Below are 10,832 nucleotides of genomic sequence, written 5' to 3'. Positions count from 1 at the left end.
GGCACCATACTTTATCCCTGGCTAATAGCCATTTATGGACCTGACCTGCAAAAATTTATCAAGCTCTTTTTTAAACCCTAATAGAGTCCTGGCCTTCACAGCCTCCTCGGGCAAGGAGTTCCACAGGTTGACTGTGCGCTGTGTGAAGAAAAATTTCCTTTTATTAGTTTTGAACCTACTACCCATCAATTTCATTTGGTGTCCCCTAGTTCTTGTATTATGGGAAAAGGTAAATAATTTTTCTATATTCACTTTCTCCACACCATTCATGATTTTATATACCTCTATCATATCGCCCCTCAATCGCCTCTTTTCCAAACTGAAAAGTCCCAGTCTCTCTAGCCTCTCCCCATATGGGACCCTTTCCAAGCCCCTAATCATCTTAGTCGCCCTTTTCTGAACCTTTTCTAATGCCAATATATCTTTTTTGAGGTGAGGAGACCACATCTGCACGCAGTACTCGAGATGTGGGCGTACCATAGTTTTATATAGGGGAAGTATGATATCTTTTGTCTTATTATCGATCCCTTTTTTAATAATTCCTAACATCCTATTTGCCTTACTAACTGCCGCTGCACACTGCGTGGATGTCTTCAGAGAACTATCCACTATAACTCCACGATCCCTTTCCTGATCTGTCGTAGCTAAATTTGACCCCATCATGTAGTACGTGTAATTTGGGTTATTTTTTCCAACATGCATTACCTTACACTTACCCACATTAAATTTCATTTGCCATTTTGCTGCCCAATCACTCAGTTTGCTGAGATCTTTTTGTAGTTCTTCACAATCCCTTTTGCTTTTGACTGTCCTGAACAACTTGGTGTCATCTGCAAACTTTGCCACCTCACTGCTTACCTCATTTTCTAGATCATTGATGAACAAGTTGAACAGGATCGGTCCCAGGACTGAGCCCTGGGGAACACCACTAGTTACCCCCCTCCATTGTGAAAATTTACCATTTATTCCAACCCTTTGTTTTCTGTCTTTTAACCAATTCCCGATCCATGAAAGGACCTTTCCTCCTATCCCATGACCACCTAATTTACATAAAAGCCTTTGGTGTGGGACCGTGTCAAAGGCTTTCTGGAAATCTAGGTATATTATGTCCACTGGGTGCCCCTTGTCCGCATGTTTATTAACCCCTTCAAAGAATTCTAATAGATTAGACAGACACGACTTCCCTCTGCAGAAACCATGCTGACTTTTGCCCAACAATTCGTGCTCTTCTATGTGCCTTGCAATTTTACTCTTTACTAGTGTTTCTACTAATTTACCTGGTACTGATGTTAAACTTATCGGTCTATAATTGCCAGGATCTCCTCTAGAGCCTTTTTTAAATATTGGTGTTATATTGGCCGTCTTCCAGTCATTTGGTACCAAAGTGGATTTAAAGGATAGGTTACAAACCACTGTTAGTAACTCCGCAATTTCACATTTGAGTTCTTTCAGAACCCTTGGGTGAATGCCATCTGGTCCTGGAGACTTGTTACTATTCAGCTTATCAATTAATTCCAAAACCTCCTCTAATGTCACTTCAATCTGAGTGAGTTCCTCAGATTTGTCGCCTAAAAAGGCTGGCTCAGATTTAGGAACCTCTGTAACATCTTCAGCCGTGAAGACTGAAGCAAAGAAATCATTTAATCGCTCCGCAATGGCACTGTCTTCCTTGATCGCTCCTTTTATATCTTTATCATCCAAGGGCCCCACTGCTTTTTTAGCAGGCTTCCTGCTTCTAATGTATTTAAAAAACATTTTACTATTGTTTTTTGAATTTTTGGCTAGCTGTTCCTCAAACTCTTTTTTGGCTTTTCTCACTACATTATGACAGTTAATTTGGGAGTGTTTATGTTCCTTTCTATTTTCCTCACTAGGAGTTGACTTCCACTTTTTAAAAGCTGCCCTTTTCTCTCTCACTGCCTTTTTAACATGGCTGTTTAGCCATGGTGGTTCTTTGTTAGGTCTCTTACTGTGTTTTTTTATTTGGGGTATACATTTAAGTTGGGCCTCTAGTATGGTGTCTTTAAACAGTTTCCATGCAGCTTCCAGGGATTTTAGTTTAATTACTCTACCTTTTAGTTTCTGTTTAACTAGCTTCCTCATTTTAGTGTAATTCCCCTTTTTGAAATTAAATGCCGGAGTGTTTGACCGCTGCGGTGTTCTTCCCAACACAGGAATATTAAAAGTTATTATATTGTGGTCACTATTTCCAAGCGGTCCAGTAACAGTTACCTCTTGGACCAGATCCTGCGTTCCAGTCAAGACTAGATCGAGAATCGACTCTCCCCTTGTGGGTTCCTGTACTAGCTGCTCCAAGAAGCAGTCATTTAAGGCATCAAGAAATTTTATCTCTGAATCCCGTCCTGAGGTGACATGCACCCAGTCAATATGGGGATAATTGAAATCTCCTATTATTACTGTGTTTTTTATTTTGATAGCCTCTCTAATCTCCCTCATCATTTCAGCATCACTATCACTGTCCTGGTTAGGTGGTCGGTAATATATTCCTAATGCCATATTCATATTAGAGGAATGAATTGTTATCCATAATGATTCTATGGAACATTTTGATTCCTTTAGGATTTTTACTTCATTTGATTCTATATTATCCTTCACATATAGTACCACTCCGCCACCCGCACGACCTGTTCTGTCTTTCCGATATAATTTATATCCCGGTATGATAGTGTCCCACTGATTGTCCTCATTCCACCATGTTTCTGAGATGCCTATTATGTCAACTTCCTCCTTTGATATGAGGTACTCCAGTTCACCCATCTTATTAGACAGACTCCTAGCATTAGTGTAAAAGCATGTTAGAAAACTACCACTATTTATATGTCCGCCTTTCACAGACGCGTTGGATTTTTTTATGCACGATTGTTTCACATCTGATCTTGCCCATATATTATTTCCCACGTTCCCTATCTGACTAACTTCTAGGGAATCCCTGTCTATGGAGCCTCGTGTAAGAGAAGTCTCCGTCCGATCCAGGTGCTCCCCCGCACCAATCGGCTTTCCCCCACCTCTTAGTTTAAAAACTGCTCTATGACCTTTTTAATGTTTAATGCCAGCAGTCTGGATCCACCTTGATTTAGGTGGAGCCCATCCTTCCTGTATAGGCTCCCCCTACCCCAAAAGTGTCCCCAGTTCCTAATAAATCTAAACCCCTCTTCCCTACACCATCGTCTCATCCACACATTGAGACTCTGAAGTTCTGCCTGTCTATCTGGCCCTGCGCGTGGAACTGGAAGCATTTCAGAGAATGCCACCAAAGATGTTCTGGATTTCAGTCTCTTTCCTAGTAACCTAAATTTGGCCTCCAGAACATCTCTTCTACCCTTCCCTATGTCATTGGTACCAACATGTACCACGACGACCGGCTCCTCCCCAGCACTGCCCATAAGTCTGTCTAGATGCCTCGAGAGATCCGCAACCTTCGCACCAGGCAGGCAAGTCACCATACGGTTCTCCCGGTCATCACAAACCCAACTGTCTATATTTCTAATGATCGAATCCCCCACTACTAAAACCTGCTTCTTCCTAACAGCTGGCGCTCCCTCCCCCGGAGAAGTATCCTCGGCACGAGAGGATACAACATCACCCTCTGGAAGGAGGGTCCCAACTATGGGATGGTTTCCCTCTGCTCCCCTTGACTGCTCTCCTTCCCTGAGCCTTTCATCCTCCGTAACAGCCTCAGGACTGTCAGATTGGAGGTGGGACAGCCCTACTATGTCCCGGAAAGTCTCATCCACAAACACCTCTGCCTTCCTTAGCTCCTCCAGTTCAGCCACCCTGGCCTCCAAAGCACGCACTCGGTCTCTGAGGGCCAGGAGCTCCTTGCATCGAGCGCACACATACGCCACCCGCCCACAGGGTAGGTAGTCATACATACTGCACTCGACACAATAAACAGGATAGCCCCCACTCTGCTGCTGGGCTTCTGCCTCCATTTCCTACTCTAGTTATATATGAGGGGTTAATTAAATGTTTCAGATAGAGGTTGTTATAAAGGATTTAGTTTAAGGGCAACAGAAGTCACTGGCTCCCTCCAAGCTCCCTCTCCAAACTCCCTCCTGTTAACACGCCCCCTGGTCGCAAAGCTCCCTGGTCGCTTACTAGCAGGGTTTAAGTGCTCGGCCTCCCTGATAGCTCCTCCCTCTGCCCACAGCTCAGCCAATCAGCACACGGTGTTTCAATTCAAACCTAATCAGCTTCCAACTGCCTGCCTGCCTGCCTGCCTGAGCACACGGCCTTTCAAACAAACAAACACTCAGCTCAGCACTCCAAACAAACAAACTCCAAACAAACAAACACACAAGCCCAAAACCTCCAAATATAAGCAGCCACTTACCCCAAGCTGCTTTAGTTTGCTCCTTCCTTCTCCTCCTCCAGGAGAGCCTCTCCAAACTCCCTCCTGTTAGCACACCCCCTGTTCGCGAGCACCCGGTCGCAAAAAATATACATGCATTCCAAACACCACTAACAACCATATCTCTCCCACAGAACCTACTTTACAGTCCCTTAAACCAGGGAGCCCTGTGTAATCAATGTCTTATGCAGCTATGGCGACTGCCCTGTCCCCCACAACAACCCAGAGCATTGGTGAGATCCCACAACTCCCACACTGAGTGTCAGCTTAAATTGTGATTTTACAACTACGTGTTTACAATAGACCAAATCTCATGGCTTACTTGCTACCCATGAGGCTTTGCCTGAAAGGTATCACACATGCACACCTTTGCATTCTCATGCAAATAATCTCTGAGAGACACATTCCTCCCAGCCTCAGTAATGTTGCATTCCTGCTGCCACGTTCCCTACACTAATGGTGTCCTCTAAGGGTCCATACTGAGACCAATCCTATTATAAATGATCTGGAGAAAGGCATAAACAGTGAGGTGGTAAAATTTGCAGAGTTTACAAAACTGCTCAAGGTAGTTAAAAACAAAGCAGATTGCAAAGACTTTCAAAGTATCTCAGAAAGCTAAATGATTGGGCCACAAAATAGAAAATGAAATTTAATGTTCATAAATGCAAAGTAATGCACTTTGGAAAAAATAATCCCAACTGCGCATATAAAATGATGGGGACTCATTTTGCTGTAACTACTCAAGAGAGAGCTCTTTGGAGTCATTGTGGATAGTTCTCTGAAAACATCCACCCAATGTGCAGCAGCAGCAGTCTAAAAAGCAAACAGAACATAAGAACGGCCATACTGGGTCAGACCATAGGTTCACCAAGCCCAGTATCCTGTCTTCTGACAGTGGCCAATGCCAGGTGCCCCAGAGGGAATTAACAGAACAGGTAATCATAGCGTGATCAATTCCCTGTCACCCATCTCCAGTATCTGGCAGATGGAGGCTAGGGACATCCTCCATGCACATCCTCACTAATAGCCACTGATGGACCTGTCCCCTGTAAATTTATCTAGTTATTTTTAAAACTCTGCTGTGGTCTTGGTCTTCACAACATTCTCCAGCAAGGAGTTCCACAGGTTAACTGTGCATTGTGTGAAAAAATATTTCCTGCTGTTTGTTTTAAACCTGTTGCTTATTAATTTCATTTGGTGACCCCTAGCTCTTGTGCTGTGAGAAGGAGTAAGTAACAATTCCTTCTTTACTTTCTCCACACCAGTCATGATTTTATGTAGCTCTATCATATCCACCCTTAATGGTCCTTTTTCCCAAGCTAAGAAGTCCCACTCTTATTCATCTCTTCTCCTATGGCAGATGTTCCATACCCTTAGTCATTTTTGTTGCCCTTTTCTGAACCTTTTGCAATTCCAATGCATCTTTTTTGAGGGAGAGCGACCACACTTGCACACTGTATTCCAGATGTGGACGTGCCATGGATTTATAGAAAGGTAATATGACATTTTCTGTCTTATTATCGATTCCTTTCTTAATGATTCCCAACATTTTGTTAGCTTTTTTGACTGCCACTGCACACTGAGCGGATGTTTTCAGAGAACTATTCACAAGGACTCTAAGATCTTTCTTGAGTGGTAACAGCTAAGTCAGACCCCATCATTTTATATGTGTAGTTGGGATTATAGGTTCCAATGTGCTTTACTTTGCATTTATCAACACTGAATTTCATCTGCCATTTTGTTGCCCAATCATCCGATTTATTAAGATCCTTTTATAGCTCCTCACAGTTGGCTTGAAACTTAACTATCTGGAGCAGTTTTGTGTCCTCTGCAAATGTTGCCACCTCACCTTTTATGCCTTTCTCCAGATCACGTATAAATATGTTGAATAGGCCCGGTCCCACCTCTAGTTACCTCTCCCCGTTCTGAAAACTGACCATTTATTCCTACTCTTGGTTTCTGATCTTTTAACCAGTTACCAATCCAAGAGAGGACCTTCCCTCTTATCCCAGGACGGTTAACTTTGCTTAAGAGCCTTTGGTGAGGGACCTTGTCAAAGCCTTTCTGAAAATCTAAATACACTATATCCACAGGATCCCCCTTGTCCCCATGCTTGTTGACCCTTTCAAAAAATTCTAATAGATTGGTGAGGCATGATTGCCCCTTTCAAAAGTCGTATTGATGCTTCCCCAACAAATTATGTTCATCAATGTGTCTGACAATTCTGCTCTTTACTAGAGTTTCAAGCAGTTTGCCTGGTGCTGAAGTCAGACTGACTGACTGGCCTGCAGTTACCAGGATCACCTCTGGAGCCCTTTTTAAAGACTGGCATCACATTAGCTATCCTCCAGTCATCTGAAACAGACACACGCACCTCTTGGATCAGTTCCTGTGTTCCACTTAGGACTAAATCAAGAATTGCCTCTCCTCCTGTGGGTTCCAGGACTAGCTGCTCCAATAAGCAGACATTTAAGATATCAAGAAACTTTATCTCAGCTTGCCATCCTGAGGTGACATGTACCAGTCTATGGCTACGTCTACACGTGAAGCCAACATCGAAATAGGCTATTTCGATGAATAACGTCTACACGTCCTCCAGGGCTGGCAACATCGATGTTCAACTTCGACGTTGCGTGGCACCACATCGAAATAGGCACTGCGAGGGTACGTCTACACGCCAAAGTAGCACACATCGAAATAAGGGTGCCAGGCACAGCTGCAGACAGGGTCACAGGGCGGACTCAACAGCAAGCCGCTCCCTTAAAGGGCCCCTCCCAGACACAGTTGCACGAAACAACACAAGATCCACAGAGTCGACAACTGGTTGCAGACCCTGTGCCTGCAGCATGGATCCCCAGCTGCCGCAGCAGCAGCCAGAAGCCCTGGGCTAAGGGCTGCTGCCCACGGTGACCATAGAGCCCCGCAGGGGCTGGAGAGAGAGCATCTCTCAACCCCCCAGCTGATGGCCGCCATGGAGGACCCGGCAATTTCGATGTTGCGGGACGCAGATCGTCTACACGGTCCCTACTTCGACGTTGAACGTCGAAGTAGGGCGCTATTCCCATCCCCTCATGAGGTTAGCGACTTCGACGTCTCGCCGCCTAACGTCGAAGTTAACTTCGAAATAGCGCCTGACGCGTGTCGCTGCGACGGGCGCTATTTCGAAGTTAGTGCCACTACTTTGAAGTAGCGTGCACGTGTAGACACAGCTTATATGGGGATAGTTGAAATCCTCCATTAGTATTGGGTTTTTTATTTTGATAGCCTCTCTAATCTCCCTGACCATTTCAAAGTCACTACCACCTTCCTGGTCAGGTGGGTGGTAATATCTCCCTTCCATTATATTCTTATTATTCAAGCATGGGCTTACTAGCCAGAGAGCTTCTATGGTGCAGTTTGGTTCACTTATGATTTTTACTTAATTTGACTCTACACTTTATTTAACGTATAGTGCCACCCCACCATCCAGCACGACCTGTCCTGTCCTTCCAATAAAACTTGTACCCTGGTATTGCTATGTCCCATTGATTATCCTCATTCCACCAAGTTTCTGTGATACCTATTTATATCGATATCTTCATTTAATACAAGGCACTGTAGGCCACCCATCTTATTTTTTAGACTTCTAGCCTTTGTATATAAGCACTTTAAAAACTTGTCTCTCATTAGCTGCCTGCCATTCCATGATGTAATTGAAGGGACTCTATTTTACTTCAAAGACAACAAAAAGTTCTGCGGCACCTTATAGACTAATGGATATTTTGGAGCATCAGCTTTACTTGAGAGTTCATCATCAGATATTACGGGTGTTTTATCATGTTTCATCCTCTCCTCTTTGTGAGGACATAGAGCCCCTCCAATAAGAGATCCTGCTCTAAGGGATGCCACCATCCGAACCTCTGCACCTGTCAGCTTTCTCACACCCCTCAGTTTAAAAACTGCTCTACAACCTTTTCAACTTTAAGTGCCAGCAATCTGGTTCCATTTCGGTGCAGGTGGAGCCCAGCCTTTCTGTGTAGGCTCCCCCTTTCCCAAAAGTTCCCCTTCCCTCCTACACTATTGTCTCATCTCCGCAGTAAGACCCAGCAGTTCTGCCAGGCTAACTGGCCCTGCGTGTGGAACCAGAAGCATTTCACAGAACGCCACCATCAAGGTCCTGGACTTCAATCTCCTACCTAGCAGCCTAAACTCGGCCTCCAGGACCTCCCTCCTATCCTTCCCTATGTCATTGGTACCAGCATGTACCAGGACCACTGACTCCTCCCCAGCACTACACGTAAGTCTGTCTAGATGTCCCAAGAGATCTGCAACCCTCGCACCAGGTGAGCAAGCCACCATGTGATTCTCCCAGTTACCACAAACCCAGCTATCTATGTTCCTCATGATTGGATAGCCCATAACTAAAACCCATCTCTTCCTAATAACCGGAGTTGCCTCCCCTGGAGAGGTATCCTCAGTGCGGAAGGATACTCTGACGTCATCTGGATGGAGGGTCCTGGCTACGGGACCATTTCCCTTTGCTCTAGGTAGATGTTCTCCTTCCCTGAGACTTTTGTCCTCCTCAACAGCACTGAGGCTGTCAGACTGGAGGTGGGAACCATTCTACTATGTCCGAAAAAGTCTCATTTATGTATCTCTGTCTCTCTCAGCTCCTCCCATTCCACCACACTGGCCTCCAAAGCATCTACATGGTCTCTGAGGGCCAGGAGCTCCTTGCACCGGATGCACACATAGGCCGCCCACCCAGAGGGCAGGTAATCATACCTGCTGCATTGGGTGCAATAAACTGGATAGGCCCCTCCCTGTTGCTGGGCTTCTGCCTGCATTGTCTTATTAAACCTGAAGTGGGTCATCTGGATTAAGTTAGGTTGTTATTGGCTTTAAATTCAAGTTGACTGATTTAAGTGTTGCTAGTGCCCCCTCACACTCCCCTTCTAAACTCCCTCACAAAACATCCCTGTTAGCTGCTCCTGTTCCTTCGCTCTTCTGGTTGCTTAGGGGCAGACTTTAAAAGGCCCTGCCCTGCCTGAGTAACCCCACCCCTCGTTAAGGGCTCAGAGGTCACACAGAATGTTAGCAATCATTTAAAAAGGGATAGAGATAAGACAAGGAATAGCATATTTCTTTGGTATAAACTCATGGTACGCCACATCTGGAATGCTACGTCCAGGTGTGGTCGCCTCATCTCCAAAAACATATCTTGGCATTGGAAAAGGTTCAGAAAAGGGCAACAAAAATTAGTGGGGGTTTGGAACCTTTTCCTTCATACGTTCTGCACAATGTGACTTGGTGTTCGGTGAAAACAAAAATTGACGCTAGTGATATTTTTCCTTCTAAAATGTTGAATATTATGTGTGTATCAAAAATACAAAGGTTTTGAATAGCATTTGGGCGGGAGGGATATTGATGTTTACAGTGCGTTCATAATAGTACAGTTGTTGTTATGTGACTTGTGCCAAAACTCTCAGGTTGTTTCGGCATGAATCTTGGTCGGAGAAAGCAAGCGACGCTGTGCAGAGGCTTCCACTCTCCAGCATCGATCCTAGTGTCGGCCCCTCTGTATGTGGGAACCTCTGACTGTTGCTGTGTGTGGCAATCGGAGATTCACGTCCCCAACCGTTCGTTCCATTAATCTGGGAACGGTATAAGGAGCTCCTCAACCGCCTTGGGGCTTTCTCTCAAACTGGCAAAATCCGTGCAGACGGCACACGGTCTTTAAACCCTGCCGCTGCTCCATTCTTTCCTGTGGGAGAAGTCCCTGGAGAGGGCACAGATATGGACTAGAACCCTCTGGGGTCTTCTGGTGTAGAGGAAGACACGGTTACGAATATTGATTTTTCTGTACTGGGTGACTCTGCAGTAGATGGTGAATCTGAAGACGTTGGGTCAACACCTCCTGTAGAGGAGGAAGAAGGAATGGCACAGCCCTTAAGGAGGTCTCAGCAACCGCAGAGGTTAACATATGATGTGGTTGGAGTCAGCAGTGAAGTGTCCATCCCAACAGTACCCTGTGGAGGGGTTGTGCTGAAAGCTTTCAAAACACCTGTGAAACCAACAGACTGTGTCCTCTAAGCATAAGCTCAAATGTTCCACCTGGTGGTGTTCACCTCAGTCTAGATGTCTCAATTGTGCTTACTCTCCTGGGCCTATACTTTACCCTTCTGTGAATGTTATCCCAATCAGCAACAGAAAGTGATAATGGGTGTGTGTGTGTGTATATACTGAATTGTAAATTAAGCTGTTTTCTTCCTTGTCCTGGTTCCTTTGTGTGGACATTAAGATTTTGGTTTGGTTTGGGTTTTTTTGGTGGGGGGGAACGTAGGCCCCTCTGTGTATGTGGGAGCCTCTGGCTGTTGCTGTGTGTGGCAGTCTGGCTCTAGAGCACAAACTTTTGGGCATCACACCCCCCCTTTTGATTTTTGAGAACCCCTCACACCCCCCACCCTGTCTTTTCCATTGT

The sequence above is a fragment of the Carettochelys insculpta genome, chromosome 4 (genome assembly GCF_033958435.1).
Source record: "Carettochelys insculpta isolate YL-2023 chromosome 4, ASM3395843v1, whole genome shotgun sequence".
Lineage (NCBI taxonomy): Eukaryota > Metazoa > Chordata > Testudines > Carettochelyidae > Carettochelys > Carettochelys insculpta.
This window is presented reverse-complemented; position numbering follows the sequence as displayed.